The sequence below is a fragment of the Urocitellus parryii genome, chromosome 4 (genome assembly GCF_045843805.1).
Source record: "Urocitellus parryii isolate mUroPar1 chromosome 4, mUroPar1.hap1, whole genome shotgun sequence".
Classification (NCBI taxonomy): domain Eukaryota; kingdom Metazoa; phylum Chordata; class Mammalia; order Rodentia; family Sciuridae; genus Urocitellus; species Urocitellus parryii.
In genome coordinates, this window is record NC_135534.1 from 206,276,057 (window position 1) to 206,293,650 (window position 17,594).

General features: G+C 42.9%; 1 protein-coding gene and 1 pseudogene across 3 annotated transcripts in view; one reads left to right on the forward strand and one right to left on the reverse strand.

Annotated features, from left to right (window-relative positions):
- The window catches only part of Abl1 (ABL proto-oncogene 1, non-receptor tyrosine kinase), a 125,610-nt gene that overhangs the window by 6,369 nt on the left and 101,647 nt on the right, over window positions 1-17,594 (forward strand). The gene's annotated exons all lie outside the window — the stretch shown is intronic.
- Window positions 16,859-17,246, reverse strand: LOC113180981 (small ribosomal subunit protein eS12 pseudogene; annotated as a pseudogene).

The window sequence follows — 17,594 nt, forward strand, 5'->3', positions numbered from 1 at the left end:
TTTTAGAAATATAGTAGGGTCACATCCCTCTTCATCAGAAAAATTTTATATTTTTAAGATGCAATGTGATGTTCATTTTTATCTAAATGATTGGTTTATTAATTTGATAAAATGCGTAGACTTTACTAGAATTGTAACTGACTCATTTACTGAGAATATACTGGATATTAGCCACTGTCCTTAGTGTTTTAATTAGGTATATATGACAGCAGAGTGCATTTTAATTCATTGTACACAATTGTAGCACAACTTTACATTTCTAAAGTTGTACATGATGTAGGGATGTAGCTGTAGGGTCTCACCATACGTGCAGTCATGTACCTAGGATAATGATGTCCATCTCATTCCACCATCTTTCCTGCCCCCATGTACCCTCCCTCCCCGTTGCCCAATCAAATTTCCTCCATTTTTCCCATGCCTCCCCCCTCCCCAAACTTTTTGGGTTTTTGATACTAGGGATTAATATGCCTTGAGCATGTTAGGCAAGAGCCATTGCCTTACAACCCAAGTCTTTCTAAAATTTTAAGACAGAGTCTTGTCCAGACTGGTTTCCAAACTTGTAGTCCTGCCTCAGTCTCCCTAATAGCTTAGATTACAGGTATGTGCCACCACTCACAGCTCAGATTCTTAAAAGAGGTTGTTTGGAAAGACTATATCTTTCTATTTATGTAAGAGTTGGGTTGTGGTACATGAACTATGAAAATGCAAAATCGTGTATAGTTATGTTTTAATAGGTGCCCTGTTATTCCTATAGTCTAATACATTTTGTATGGCCTTTTTGTTTTTCATAAAACTTTATTTTCCATTTTAAGAATTATGCTTGTGATTAGAAGAAAACTGTTTCTGTTGTGTAGGTAAAAGAAAATGACCGAAGATGATTGACCAAGAGTTTTACCTGGTTTGAATCAAACATTCTATCAAATAAAATGATAGAAGTTAGAATGTGAAATCACTTCATATTGGTTGAGTGTACCTGTGTTGGAAATAAGATTTTTTGGCAGTACTGAGGACTGAACCCAGGGGTGTTCTACCACTGAGCTACATCTCCTGCCCTTTTTTCCCCCTATTTACTTTTTTATTTTGGAATAAGATCTTGAGAAGTTGTTCAGGCTGACCATGAACTTGGTGATCTTCCTGCCTCAGCTTCCCTAGTAGCTGGGATTACAGATGTGTGCCACCACCCCCAGCAGTATGTGCATTTTTCAGGTGGGAGAGAGAGGGATGCCTTACCATGATTGAGCTGGGAATTATACCCATAGAAATGTCTGGGTCTGGGTAAGAGATGCGAGTTACTGCTTAGAAGATGGGCTTGGGTGAGAGGGAGCACTCCCTCTGGACTGCTCTGCCACATTCCTCACCATTACCTGACTGCCTGGTTCCTGCCTCTGGTGGTTGTGCCCCTGACATCACTGAGTGTGTTCGAAACCCACCTGCCATTCACATTCCTCTCAGTGCCCCTTCTTCCTGAAACCACATTTGACATCTGGCCCTCCCTAGTTGTTCTATAACTTCTGCCCCGTCGTGCTTCTGCAATACAGTGAACGCTTGCCCACAAACTGTGTATTTGCCCTGTAGTATTTCCTAATGGCTTCTTGTGAGCTGGGTCCTCAAGTGAAATGTAAGTGTGTGCAGGCAGGATCGACCTCCTTGTCTGTTACCTAAGCCCAATGCTGAATAGATAGGCCCTCAGTAAAAATTTCTTTTTTTTTTTTTTTAAGAGAGAGTGAGAGAGGAGAGAGAGAGAGAGAGAGAGAGAGAATTTTTTTTTTAATATTTATTTTTTAGTTCTCGGCGGACACAACGTCTTTGTTGGTATGTGGTGCTGAGGATCGAACCCGGGCCGCACGCATGCCAGGCATGGCGTGCTACCGCTTGAGCCACATCCCCAGCCCAAAAATTTCTTGTTTAATAAGAATTAAATGCACTAAATAAGAGATTGGACTTATCCACTTACAAGAAGTAGAAGAAAGTTCTCAAACAGGTAATTTCTTTCCTAATGGATTTTGGGGGGATAGGGATACTGGGAATTGAATTTAGGGGCACTCGACCACTGAGCCACACCCCAGCCCTATTTTGTATTTTATTTAGAGAACAGGTCTCACTTGAGTTGCTTGGCACTTGCCATTGCTGAGGCTAACTTTGAACTGGCGATCCTCCTACCTCAGCCTCCCAAGCTACTGGGATTGCAGTTATGCACCACTGTGCCTGGCTATTTTTTAAATTTTTTAAAATATTTTTTTAGTTGTAGGTGGGCACAATACCTTTATTTTATTATATACGATGCTGAGGATCAAACCCAGTGCCTCATACATGCTAGGTGAGGGCTCTACCACTGAGCCACAACCTCAGCTGTCACTTAGCATATTTTTTAAGGTTTATTCATGTTGTAGCATATATGCTGATTTCTTTCCTTTCTAAGACTGAATAATACTCCAAGCTTGTATGTACAACATTTTGTTTACCCTTCCATCTGTTGATGGAACTTTTGTATAATTTCTAAAAATTATACTGTACATACAGAAAGGGATACAAATGGTAAATATGCAGCTTGATGAATAATCCTGAAATGAGCACCTCTGTGAACCTGTCCTGGTAAAGAAGTGGAAAGTCAGCAGCACTCCTCAGAAGGGCCAGTCCTCCCCAGTTTCGCCAGATCCTCCCTGCTCTTCCTCAGAGGTAATTAATACCTTGCGTGTGTCAGTGGGTTTGTTCCCCGTGTTTTAATATTTCCCTGTCCTTTTGGCGTCCTTAGGCTCTGTAGTGATATTTCTTCTTTCATTAACAATCTTTCATTGTTAATTTGTGCATTCTGTTTTTTTCTGCCTCTTTTGGCTAATTTTGTTGGGAGTTTATCAATTTTATTAGTCTTTCAAAAAATTGACTTTCTCAATTGTCTTCTACTTTATTGATTTCTGTTCTTTATTATTTTTTTACTTTGTTTTTTTCCCTAGATTGTTTTTTTCCCTTGGTACTAGTAGTTGAACTCAGGTGTGCTCTAGCACTGAGCTACACTCCCAGATCTTTTTTTATAATTTTTTTTTTGTTGCACATGGACACAATGCCTTTATTTTGTTTGTTTATTTTATTTTTTATGTGGTGCTGAGGTTTGAACCCAGTGCCTCACACATGCTAGGCAAGCGCTCTACCACTGAGCCATAACTCCAGCCCTACACTCCCAGATCTTTTTATTTTATTTATTTATTTATTTGATTGAACTCGGGGGCATTTCAGCACTGAGTCACATCCCTAGCCCTATTTTGTATTTTATTTAGGGTCTCACTGAGTTGCTAAGCACCTCACTCTTGCTGAGGCTGGCTTTGAATTCGAGATCCTCCTGTCTCAAGCTGTTGGGATTATATCGCGTGCCACCATACCTGGCTTATTTTTTATTTTGAGACAGGTTCTCACTAAATTGCCAGGTTTGGCCTAGAATTTGCAGTTCTCCTGCCTCAGCCTCCTGAGTTGTTAGGATTACAGGTGCTACCACACCAACTTTTTTCTAGGTTCTTAAGGTGGAAATTTAGATTATTGATTTTGAACTTTTCTTCTTTCCTAATACAAGCATTTAAAATTTTTGAGCTTTTCTTAAGTATTTAAAATTGTGTATTTCCTTCTACACACTGAGTTAGTGCCATTATACACATTTTGATATGTTGTTTTTAAAGTATTTAATTTCCAATATTTGGATGTAGCAGATATCATATTGATTTCTAATTTAATTTCATTGAGGTCTGAGAATATCCTCTGTAAAGTTTCAGTCATTTGATACTTACTAAGACTAATTTGATGTCTCAAGATATAACCTGTCTTAGTGAATGTTTCATTTGTATTATTGAAAAGAATGTGTTCTGCTCTTGTTGGGTGTACATTTCTTTTCTTTTTCCCTTCCCCTGCTGTTGGGGATTGAACCCAGAGGTGCTCTATCACTGAGCTACATCCCCAGCCCTTTTTTATTTTAAGACAGGGCCTCACTAAGTTGTGCAGGCTAGCCTCGAACTTTAGATCCTCATGCCTCAGCCTCCCAAGACGCTGGGATTACAGGCTTGCACCACCATGTGACAGCTTCCCTTACTATTTATTTTTTATTGGTGCTATGGTTACATATTTGTACCTGTTTACAATATATGATTTGGCCAATATCACTCCCCCCAATCCCCCCCCCTTCCCCTCACTCCCTGGTCCTTTTCATCTGCTGATCTCCCTTTGATTTTCATGAGATCTTTGCTCGGCCAGCTTTCTTGCCTTTTTACTCTCTAGCTTCCACATATGAGAGAAAACATATGAGACCCTTGACCTTCTGAGTTTGGCTTATTTTGCTTAACATGATGGTCTTAAGTTACATTCATTTTCTGGCAAACGATATAATTTCATTTTTCTTAGGGCTGAATAAAACTCCATCATGTGTGTGTATATGTTTAAATACCACATTTTCTTGTCTTAATGCATTCATCCATTGACAGACATCGAGGCTGGTCCATGGTTTGGCTGTTAGGAATTGGGGTGTTATAAACGTGGGCCTTTGCTTGCTTTTTATCTACTTATTTTATCTATCTTTCCTAAGGTTTTTTTCTTTCCTTTTTTTTTTGATATCTTTTTTTTTTTTTTTTTGGTAAATGTCTTTATTTTGTTTATTTATTTATTTTTATGTGGTGCTAAGGATTGAACCCAGTGCCTTACAGGTTCGAGGCAAGTGCTCTGCCACTGAGCCACCACCCCAGCCCCTTTTTGGTATCTTTTTTTACAGAAAGAGGAATTTTAAAAATCAATAGTTATGATTATAGATTTTTCCCCTTTAATTCCATTCATTTAAAAAAATTTTTAAAAATCTTTATTTTATTTATAAATAAATAAAATAACTTATTTTTATGTGGTACTGAGGCTTGAACCCAGCGCCACGCCTCTCACGTGCCAGGCAAGCGCTCTACCACTGAGCCACATCCCCAGCCCTTAAAACATTTTTTTTTCTTCCGGTTGTAGATGGACACACTATTTTATGTATTTATTTTTATGTGGTTCTGAGGATCAAACCTAGGGCCTCACAGGTGCAAGGAAGCGCTCTGCCACTGAGCTCCCCCCCCAAAAAAATTAACCCTTTAACTGAAGAAGCCAGAAAAATATAATCATCCCCATGGGTATAGGAGCGATACCGTGATGAGAATCAGGCTGAGTGCCACTTCCCGGATGTGAAGATTGGACACCCCAGAAAACGCCACAAGGGAAGAGAGCAAGTTTTATTTAAAGGGTGGAACAGAGATAGACTTCTGTGAAGAACAGCAGCCCCGGAGCTGGTGTCTGAGGACAGGGTGTCCTACCTTTTTATACATTTTAGATTTCCTCTTCTCCTGCTCTCTCCTCCCCATACTGCCTATGTGACTAGTGACCAAAAGGTGGCCTTGGAGCTGAAGACATCCAAGCACAGTGGCGACCCTGGGGGGCCTAGGGAAGGAGCCGTCCAGGGGTGCTCCCCAACAACTCCTGCAGCCCCCCCACCCTGCAGGGGGGAACTCTCCCTGGAGGCAGGGAGCACCAGGGTGTAGGAGGGGAGGGCGCTGGAGGGATTCGCTTCTTATTTTCTTTCCTTCCAGCCCAATTGTTGCCCCCACCCAGGAGGAAGAGAGTAACAAAATAAAAATAAATTAAGAAATGGAAATGATCAACAAAACCAAAAGCTGACTTTGAAAGAGAAGACTAGTGAAATAGACTAACTTCTGGCAAGACTGATGGAATGAAAGGCACAAATAAGACCATTGAGAATGAAAATATGACTGAATATTCTGTCAGTTCTTGCTTGATTCTATGGAAGCTCTGTTAGGTCACTAACACATTTTTCTCTTCCTGGTTTTTAGTTTTTATTTTATTTTTTTAAACTTTTATTTATTTTATTTTTTTTAAGAGAGAGAGAGAATTTTAATATTTATTTTTTAGTATTTGGCGGACACAACATCTTTGTTGGTATGTGGTGCTGAGGATCGAACCCGAGCCGCACGCATGCCAGGCGAGCGCGCTACCACTTGAGCCACATCCCCAGCCCCTAGTTTTTATTTTCTATTGGTTTGTCTTCAAGTTCACTATCTCTTTTGAAGTTTAATGTCTTGGAAAATTTTTATTTCAGATGTCATACTTTTCTATTCTAAAATTTCCCTTTACTGGGAACCAAAGGAATCATGTCGAATACTTAACTGTCATGGACCTTGGGGAAATTCAAGTCACTTTTGTCCTGGCCAGATCAGGTCTGTGGACTGAGGAAGGCTCTAGATGGTGTTTGGCCTATTCCATGCCTTCAGTTGTAAGGAGGGCTCATGACATCATGGCAGCCCTCATGCAGGGCAGCTGCTTAAGCAGACCTGGAGTCCAGCGCTCGCAAGACCTGACTTGTGGTTAGCTACTTATTTTAAACAGGACTCTTGTCTCCCATATGTAATTGATCACTAGCTCTTCTTTTGTATGGGCACATATTTGCAATTATCTTCTATGTTTGGGTATTCTGCTGTAAAAAAAAATAAGACCTGGAGAAAAGTAAATAAATAGAATTTCCATTTCAGACTCCATCTCACTGTGTTTCCCTGCCTGGTCCCGAACTCTTCTCCCAGGCCCAAGTGGGCTTCCTCCCCAGCCTCCGAGAGGCTGATGCTGCAGTGTGCTGCCTCTCCTTGCTGTTGCTTATTTGTTATAGTTTGTGTTTTTCTGTTGAGATGCACCATCTTTTCATTCATGAGGTCCATTTTCTCCTTTAAATCTTTGAAATTATTTGTAGTAAGTACTTTGTTTACTATTTTAAGCATCTAGATCCATTTTTATTGACTGCTTTTTCTCTGAGTCGCACTTTCTTGTGTCTTTATATGTTTAGTAATTTTGATTTTATGCCACACATGTGGATGTTACATTGTAGGGATTCTGAATTTTTGCCTGCCCCTGCCCCCCATTCCACTGTCCCCTCCATCCTTTCCTTCCTTCCTTGAGATTGAACCCAGGGTTGTTCTGACACTGAGCTACATCCCCAGTCCTTTTTTTCCCCCTGAGGCAGTGTCTTGTTAAGTCCCTGAGGCTGGCCTGAACTTCCCATCCCCTGCCTCAGCCTCCTAAACCAGTGGGATTACCAGAGCACACCACCACAAATGACCTGGATCTGGTGGTGTTTCTTTTTTTTCTGACAGGTGGTTAAATTATTGGTGTATTCTTTTAACCCTGACAGACTTGGTTTTATGGTTTATTGGTAGGTGTTTATGCTCAGTTCAGACTCCTGGTCCTTATCTAAGGGGTGTTCTTTAGATGATATGCTTGACTTTTTTGGGTTTCACTTGAATGACAGAGGCACTCACATGGTTTCTCTGCTCTAGGTGGACTGCCACTTACTGTCCCCCGGGGCTGTGAAGCTCCATCTCACAGCAGTCCTCAGGCTCACCCTCAGCTGACCCTTACAGCATCTCACCATGCACATGTGCAGCCCGGAAGCCAGGACCCACAGGACAGCTCCCACCCCACCTGCCCAGCCCGGCTTCCTTCCTAGCCTCTGTACAACTCCTTCTCTTGGGTTCCCTACCCTGCAAACTCCACCTGCTCATACCCTCACACCCTGGTGTCTGCTTCCCTAGTTCAAAGGACTGCTGCCATTGCCTTGGGTTTTAACTCCCTGCACCTGGCTGGAAAGCACCCCAGGCAGGAAGGTGGAGTGGCTTTTTCTCTTCTCTCATCTTATCTCTGCCTTGCCTCTTATTGGGATCTTGTCTCTGCCTTACCTCTTATCGAAGGCCTAAAAATTGTTGTCTCAAATATTTTGTTCAGGTTTTTCTGGGAGGTGAGGTACTGGGGATTGAACCCAAGGCGCTTTACCACTGAGTTACAGCCCCAGCCCAGCATTTTTTATTTATTTTTGAGACAGTTTCTGACAAAGTTGCTGAGGTCCTCATGAAATTGCTGAAGCTGGCCTCAAATTTTTGATCCTCTTGTCTCAGCCTCCCAAGTCCCCGGGATTACAGATATGCACCACTACGCTATTTTGTTCAGTTTTTACAATCACTTAGAGCAACAGAGTAAGTCTGATACCCTTTACTGCATTATGGGTGGAAGTAGAAGTTGGGTTCTTCATCCTTTCCACATGTACAGTATGTATTTTGGTGGTTTTGCTTGTTTCACTCGTAAGATCTATCCCTGTTTCTGCATCTATCAGTAATTTGTTCATTTTCATTTTTTACTATTCTCATATAAATATTTAAGAATTACCTACCTATGCCATTACTAATAGACATTTGTGTTATTTTCAACTCTGTTAACAAATAATGCTGCTTTTTAATTTTATTTTTAGACAGGGTCTCAGTAAGTTGCTGTCTTGATGGGCAAAGGTGCGACTTAAGCAGTTGAGGGGGAAATAAAGAATGTCCACCACTTCTGCCCTTTTCAATGCTTTATAAAATCACTCAATACAATTTCACTCTATAGGTTATTAATTAAGAAAATGGGGCTGGGGATGTGGCTCAAGTGGTAGCGCGCTCGCCTGGCATGAGTGCGGCCCGGGTTTGATCCTCAGCACCACATACAAAGATGTTGTGTCCGCCGAAAACTAAGAAATAAATGTTAAAAAAAAAAAATTCTCTCTCTCTCTCTCTTTAAAAAAAAAAAAAAGAAAATGACAATTCTTAATGCTGGGCACTGCAATAGACTTAATCAATTCCCAGCAAACAATTCTAGGTTAATTCTAAGCACCACAAACACTCCTACTCCTGACAGGCTCATGACAGACATTCCGTGTGCTAAGCTCAAGTGCCAGGTCTAAAGTGTCAAGCCTTAGGCTCTAAGTCCAGCAGATGCACGCTCACTCAGACCAAGGTGATCATGTCAGGGACCGAGGCAGGCTTCTCCTGGGGGTGGAGCTGACGGCCTGTTGAGGAGAGCGTCTTGTAGGAAGAAGTTGCAATTCTCATCAGGGTCAAGATGTGGCTGTAGCAGGGTGCGATGTTGCACACTTGTAATCCCAGTGGCTTGGGAGGCTGATTCAGGAGAATCTCGAGTTCAGAGCCAGCCTCAGCAACTGCAAGGCGCTAAGCAACTCAGCACAACCCTGTCTCTAAATAAAATACAAAATAGGGCTGGGATGTGGCTCAGTGGTTGAGTGCCCTGGAGTTCAATCCCAAGTACCAAAAAAAAAAAAAAAAAGATGTGGCTATAGAGCTTGAGAGTGGTGCGGAACATGCAGATGATCAGGCAAATGAGGAGAAGAGTTGGATGTCAGTCCAGGTCCTCATCAGGCTCTCTGGCATGTGGGCATCAGTGTCAGCTGGCTGAATGTCTGTTCATTTGCTCTCTCGTTTATACTAAATTCTGGGGCTTCTGACCTCCCTTTCAATCCCTATCAGCTGCTACGAATTTCTCAGTGACGTTATTTGCCCTGAGATTAAAGCATCTGGTCTGGTGGTCCCTACCCTGATTTTCTTGCCTCACCCTTATGGGGTGAGAGTAACGTGACAGAGACTTCACTCTGAGTTTGTCAAGGTGGTGAGAAGTGACTAGTTAATGTCAGACTATGCCTGATGATCACATTGGAGGGCTCCGTAGGCGTGCCTGGTGAGATGGCAGGTTTCAAAGTGGAGTTTTAAAATGGAGTTGCTTAGGCTAAAGCCTAACACCAAAAAATCCTGTGTGCCATAGTGTGTGGGTCTTTTAAACGTTTGCTTTAAAAAAAATTTTTTTTTTAGTTGTATGTGGACACAATGCCTTTATTTTTATGTGGTGCTTAGGATCAAACCCAGTGCTTCACACATGCTAGGCAAATGTTCTCCCACTGAGCCACAGCCCCAGCCCTTAAAATGTTTGCTTTTTAGGTGGTTGTGCACTGGTGTGACCTGGTTTTAATTCACACTTCTCTGGTGGCTCCCTTCTTTGATGACTCATGAATACATCCTAAGTCCTTATTCCTTTCTCCAGGTCTCCAGTGTTGCCATAGTCTGCGCTGTCCACTTAGGATATTGCTGTGGTGAACATTCCTGTCCCTGTACTTTGGCCTTCCCTTCCCTGTTAACACCCTCAGGCTAAGGACCCTTTCCTCCAGCCGTGGCAAAGTCCCAAGCATCTGGTGGATCACACGTGTTCAGGATGTGCAGGTGAAGCATCCAGGGCCTTTATTGCGTCCACCTGTTCTCCAGAGGAGCAAAGGCTGACAGGACCTGTAAGTCCTCCCTCAGAGCCCTGGGTTTCTGCCAGTAGTGACTTGTTAATTGGTATTAACATTGGTAAGGATTGAATTTGGAAGTCTTAAACAGTTTCTTGAGATTTCTTTCTTCCTTCCTTCCTTTTAAAATTTTTAAAATTTTGGTACTGTGGATTGAACCCAGAGGGGCTCTGAGCCACATCCCCAACCCTTTTTGTTTTTCATTTGAGACAGGGTCTTGCTGAGTTGCTTAGGACCTTGCTAAGTTACTGAGGCTGCCCTTGAACTTGTGATCCTACTTCCTCAGCCTCCTGAGTTACCATGATTACAGGCATGTACCAATTAAGATCTCATTTTTTGAGAAGTAGAAAATAGGAAATAGAATTGCTAAATAGCAGAAGAACAAACTTTTATTTGTTTTAACCCAAGGCCTCGAGCATGCTAGGCAGGCACTCTGCCACTAAACTACCCTCCCAGCCCTTTTAATTTTATTTTGAGACTGGGTGTTCCTAAGGCTGGGTTTGAACTTGAAATCCTCCTGCCTCAGCCTTCTGGAATTATAGGCATGTGCTACCACACTCCTGGCAAGAGCTTGTTTTTATTTTATTTATCTATATGTGGTGCTGAGGATCGAACCCAGGGCCTCCCATGTGCCAGATGAGTGCTCCACTGCTGAGCCACAACCCCAGCCCGAGAGCTTGTTTTTAAATAGAGATATTTGTGGAAGAATGACAAGATAGGACCGTATTCTGAGGATGATTGTCTTAGTTGCTGTTTGGGTCTTTGGGTCTTGGGTTGGTTGGTTTACTTCCTCTGCAAGTTGTGAGTTAGGAGGAATTGAATTTATAGTGATACCTAAATTAAGTAGAACCTTCACTTAAATAGAATTTATTTTTGGCATATCACTTTTGGAGAAGGCAGCTGGTCTAGTTAGTATCAAAAGTTCTGTTAGCTGGGCCTGATGGTGCCTACCTGTAGCACAGTGGCTAGGGAAGCTGAGGCAGGAGGATATCAGTTGGAGGCCAGCCTCAGCTACTTATCAAGGCCTTAAGCAACTTAGCAAGACCCTGTCTCAAAAAGGGTTGGGGATGTAACTCAGTGGTAAAGCGCCCCTGGGTTCAATCCAAAAAAACCAAAAACCAAAAAAGCAACCAAAAAGTTCAGTTAAACAACTCCCAGATTGGCCCTGGTATTGAATAGATCAGTGTGCCGCCACACTTCTATTGTGCAGTACGGTGTCATCGCTCATCATCTCATCTGCAATTCTGCAGCATCCTGAGTTGCAAAGTCCCTTTTGTGGTCATGACACTCTTTAGATTGATAGACCCAACCTGATCTTTTATTAAAATTGGGAGCCATCTTGCCACAAAGCCATGGAAAGATAATTTCGGCTTTACTATAAATTACTGCAGATTTCTGAACCTGCTTGTAATGCCTGCCCATGTCTTGAACTCACCCATGCCTGGCTCTCTGACCAGGTAGCAGCCCTCTCTGAAACTTTAGTGACACCTCACAAATATTGGCCTTCCCTGGCCATCCTCTCTGAGGCTCTAATGGTCCTAAATTCTGATGTTGGGGCCAGCAAAAAAAAATGTGTAAACTACCAATAGTGTGATGCTTGTCAGTGTTCTGTTATCTCTAACCCCCCTTTTGTGTAACTTTCTGGGCTATAAAGCTGGGCTGTAGGAAAGGTGGGGGGCGGTCTTGTTCCCGCCGTTTTGGGAGGGAGAGGCAGCCCGGCCGGTCGAAATAATAAGCTTGCTTTAATTTGATTTTAATTGGAGTCAGTGGTCTTTTCTTGCGTCCTGGTTTAACAAGATATTTAGCTTTAGATATTTTAAAAACTCTTTAATATACTCGCTGTTTGTTTCTTTGGTATTTAAAGGATAGATAGTATTCCTATTTTCAGAAGGAAAACTGGTTCAAGTTGGTTGTGTTTTTAGGATTACTTTGCTAGTTATAGAGCAGTGGTAGAAACTGAGTCTCTGGATAGCTGGAGTATTTTTTCAATAGAAATCCTTACTTTTTGAAGATGGGCTAATGCCCTTTGAAAGTGATCACAACTTTGAAATGAGGGGGGTTTAAGTTTAGAATTTATTTAATTAGTTTTCATTTTTTCCACAGTTTTGTGATATATGTTTTCAATTAAACATTGAATATTCTTTCGATAATTGGATATTTGGGGATGTAGTGCTTTATTTATGCTTTATAATTTTATACTTTTATAAAATTTATGATTATTTATTTATTTTATGTGGTGCTGAGGATGGAACCCAGGGCCTCGAATGTGCTAGGCGAGCGCTGTGCCGCTGAGGCCCAGCCCCAGCCAAGATTATAATTGTAATTTAAAACACTTACACATTACCTTAAAAGCTTTGGATAGTTTCAAAATTTATTTTAAAATTAAATTGAATGAGGGGCTAGGGCTGTAGCTCAGTGGTAGAGCGCTTGCCTTGCATGCGTGAGACCCTGGGTTCAATCTCCAGCACCACATAAAAATAAATAACTAAAAATAAAGATATTGTATTCATCTACAACTAAAAAAATATTTTAAAAAATTAAATTGCATGACTTTGGCTAGGTAGCACAGTTCCTGATTGAAGTCCAGAACAGTAAATGTGTCTTCTGCAACATTTGCTCCTGTCTTGCCCTCTGGCCTTCTCATTCCACTACTATGCTTTTGTAGTTCCTTTTTTTATCCTTTAAATGTTTCTTTTTTTGCAAGTATTTAGTATACAAAGGATAGCGTGCAGTGTGAGCTGTTGGTGCATCTTGGTTTCTGTGTCTCAGTTGATCCTCAGGATGTCTCCATGTTGGTATACAGATTTCTTTTTCTTTTCTTTTTTCTTTTTTTTGTGGTGCTGAGGATGGAACCCAGGGCTTTGTGCATGCAAGGCAGTTTTTTTTTTTTTCCTTGTGGCCCACTAACCTGGAAATATCGTTGTTTTCTCAACCAGTTTCCTATTTGGGGGCATTTGGATTATTTCTAGTATTTGGCTGTTGCAGACAGTGCTGAAGAATGACTCTGTATGTGCCATTTCATACCACACAGCTGTGTCTGTGGAAGAGCCTCCTGAAAGGAGGAGTGCTGGATGGAAGGGTTGTGCATTTGTCATTTCCATTAGCAGGTGACACTACTTAGTGGATATCCACTAATTCATAGACACATACTAATACAGGATCTATATTGGTAGATATCCCAAAGTTCCTCCTATAAGATTCTAGTTTATGCTTCCACCACCAGTAACGCAGAGGGTCTCTGTGTCCCCAAAACCTAGTTTAGAGATTGTGCTGTTGCCAGGTGTGGTGGCTCACACCTATAATCCCAACAGCATGGGAAGCTGAGGCAGGAGGATGGCGAGTTCAAAGCCAGCCTTAGCAACTTAGTGAGGCCTTAAGCAACTCAGTAAGACCCTGTCTAAATGAAATATAAAAAGGACTGGGGTTGTGGCTTATTGGTTAAGTGCTCCTGGGTTCAATCCTCAGTACCCCCCTGAAAAAGAGAGAGAGAGAGAGAGAGAGAGAGAAAGATCAAATTTGGGGAGTTTTTCTAATTAGGTAAGTAAGAAATAGTGTGGTTTTGATTAGTAGTTCTCCTGTGAGTGATATTGAGCATTTTAACACATTTAAGGGACATATATTTATGTTTCTATCAACCATCTCACCAGGTTCTTTTTTAAAATATTTTTTAGTTGTAGCTGGACACAATACCTTTATTTTATTTTTTTATTTTTATGTGATGCTGAGGATCGAACCCAGGGCCTCGCACATGTTAGGCAGACACTCTATTGCTGAGCCACAGCCTCAGCCCCTCATCAGGTTCTTAATGTGGCGGATATTTAAGGAGGACACTGTGCAGGCTCCTGCTGGTGACTGTGTGGCCTCCATTGCCTTCTGACTCTATCTCACAAAGAGCTAGCTGTCCGAAGCTCCAGGGGGACTTGAGACGGCTGTTCAACCCTGGCTGCTCACTGGCATCTCCTCAGAAGCTAGAAACACCTGTGTCCAGATCCCATTTCTTAGGATTGACCTAATTGGCCTGGGGAGAGGCCTGAGCATCAGTTTTGTTTGTTTTTTAATTTGTGTTTTAGTAAAGAAGACTGTTCAAAAGAATTTTTCTGCAGCTGGGGAAAGGTGCTGTTGCAGTGGGGCGCACCCTCTGACCCCAGGATCTATCTGCAGGCATGTCCTTGTTTTTGTTGTGAACGCTCCAGGTTCTAACAGGCAGCTGGGGTGGAGAGTCATTGGTCTAAGCAGCTCCTTTGTCCTGGGCACTTCTTTCGCTTCAAAGTGGGCATGAATCCTAAACTGACCGAATCTTTCTGAAATCAGGGCCTTTTATTCTGGCACTGGAGTGAGGTGTTTTTTGCTTCTGGTAGCCAGTGTAGCACCACGAGGCCAGCCAGCAGGTGGGGGCCCTGAAACACTGGGCAGGCCAGAGGGTAAACGGGACAGCGCTGAGCTGGTGAGCGCACCGCACCTTGACGCCTTACCGTGGAAGCCCTGTGAGTTGGTTCACTGTTACTTGCAGCCACTAGGCTCTGTGGGAAAAGCCCTGCGTTTATTTCCCTCTGGGTTTTATTCTTTCCATTATTTGGGAAGAACGATGTCAGAGTCCATTATCAAGTGACATTACAGTCTTTATGATATCACTTATATTTGTTTAACTTGGGTTAGTTTGTGTGCCACTTGCACACTTGTTTCTGTTGTGAAATTGGCAAAATTCCATTTAATGGGGCCATCCTCGGCTGTCCCTGTGCAGTGTGCTGACCATCTCCCAGGGTAGATGGTGCAACTACCTAGTGGTCACATCACTGTTAGAGATAATATATTTCTGACACCGTTTTTCTCTTTAAAATTAAATTTATATTTTTAACAGGTACCTAAACACAAATATTATGAGGTCCCATGCTGTGTTTTAACTCAGTATGCATGTCTCCTCACACATTTTCCACCTCTGTGTGGTGGAAACATTCCTGCTCCTTCTGACGATCCTTCAGCCCTGGGGTGAGGCCACTGCCTCCTCTAAAAGAGGTCTGACTTTGGACCAGCCAGTTCAGGCCCTCTGGTCTCTTCCTGCCACCTGGCTTGTGCCTGGACTTGGGCCCCATTCAGCCGTGTTTACAGATTGGCACCACTGAGTTAAGGCTCTGTGTGCTTGGTGCTGACCAGATTTCAGGGAGGCCTCAGGCAGAGTTGAGAGGCTGCTGAGGTGGAGGTGGTTCCTTCCTCCAGGGGCAGTGACCAGTGAACGAGTGCCCTGGAGGTATCTCTATTCCAGTGTCTTCCCTGGAATTTGCCTGTGACCTTCATTTCGTAAGTGGTAGAACAGCCTCAGCCTCAGGACACTGTCCTGCCCTGAGGGTCTGTTAGGAGGAAGCCAAGGGCAAGGCCTAGGGCCCACAGCTCTTAGCCTGCAGATACACAGCGATGCCCCAGGACACAGACGCTTCCTCAGCAGGCTAGTGTGGGGACAGGTGATTTTTTTGAGTTTAAGTTATTTAATATTCACAACAGCAATGAAAAATTAAAGTTAGAATTAGATATTAGCATGTCTGGAGGGTTTTTTTTTTTTTTTTTTTTTGTCTTGAGAAGCACAGTTGAGTAGTTGCTTGACAAGAACACAAAAAAATACTAAAACATGGTATGAGAAATGGTGACAGTCCCCCCGCCCCCCATTCAAAACAGAATATTGTTTGGTGGGTATAATGTATGGAAAGACATTTCTCTGAGATAAATGGGTCTTTGTGATATGTGAGCCTTTTCAGTCAAGCTGTGAAAGCAGACTCTGGCACCCAGAAAGTATCACTCAGTGCCGCATGGCCTCTGCAGCTCTGTTACTTGGGTTGGGACATGTGTGAATAGGAGCATCCTCCCTGCTGTTGTCTAATTTATATTTTGCTGTTGTCCAACTAAATGCATACTGCCTCCTGATGTTTTTTTAAAGGGCTCTTTGTTTTTTGAGGTTTAATTGAGATGATGGTACACTGGAGAAAAGCCTTCAGGAAATAAATACAAGGGTAGACTTTTTAAATTGCTGTATTGTTCTTTATCAAAACAGTATATATTTCTGCAGTTTAATCAAAGGAGATTTGATCCAGAAAGTCATCTGAAGTTCAGTCAGCATGCATGATCAGTGATACTTTAACACTTGTTCAGAAGAAAATGAATCCTTTCCTATCCAAGTAGGGGTATGCAGCAGCCTGAGGGCATTTTTCCCTGAGTGAGTTTGGTTAGAGTGTTGCCAGATCAGGACATCATAATTAGTAGATGGGTCTTATAAGTTGATCGAATCCCAGTGCCACTTTCTGTAACTGCAGGTCAGTCCACATCATTGCCTCCTAAGAGCACATAATTGTGATGTTAACGGTAAGTCAGAGGAGTTGGTAAATGATCCGTTCATTGAAATGAACTTTTTTTTGTTTCAGTTGGCTTTTAGGGGAATCACCAGTAAACGCATAATAAATGGCCACACAGGCTCAGGGGCACCACCGCTACACCTGGCATCTCCTCTGATTGCAGGGCTGGAAGGCACCTGGAAGTCCTTTGCTTTCCCTCACTGAGGGGGAGCTGCTAGACCCCTCCCGGGCTTGGATTTACTGTGTCTGAGTGCCAGCCCCCCTCCCAGAGAAGCCCTGGGGAGGGAGGAGGGCGGGAGGGCCAGTCACCACGCTGGAATGTGTGTTGTTTTTGAATGTGAATGAAAGATTTATTTACTTATTTCTTGCATTTGAAGTACTCTTTGATGACATCCTTGGCCTGAGATTCTTTGCCATAGTCCTTAACAACTACATAATTGCAAGCAACCACTTCATGGTTTGTCTCAGTTTTACAGAGGCAACCCATTCTCCTAGTTTCTTGTTGTCATCGACCTTAATTAGATTGATTTGGTGCTCAGCACAAAGGGCCTCCACCAGTTTGACATACATCGGCTCATTACAGTTGGATGCACGCACACAGAGACGGGCCTGGTGCTTGTCTAAGGCTTTGGCAGCTTCGCGAATTCCACGTTCAAGGCCATCATGGATGAGGGCGGTCTTCGGCACTCTTGTAAAGCAGTGTTGATGGCCATTACACCTCCAGCAGCAGTGCCTTCCTGGGCCATGGCGGTGGGTGACTGGTAAAGTGGAATCTTGAACGGACCCAAGCCTCCGCCTCTGCTCAACTCAGCAGTGGCAGGGAAAGAGCTGGAGTGTATGTTTTGACCGAGACCTTGGGTTGGACAGAAGCGGGCAAGACCACACCCGTCCTTAGGCGTTTGCTGTCTATTACAGAGAAAGGAGCCAGGTCAGAACGGTGTAGTGCAAGGGAAGTTGGGTGAGGAGGGCCAAGGAAAAGGAATGAAGGGCCAGTTCCTGCCGTAGAACATCACAGCTCTGTGGAGCATCTGGCCCAGACCTTCTCAACAGGACCTGGCGCCTTTCACAGAGCACTTGTAAAGAGGAAGGAGCCC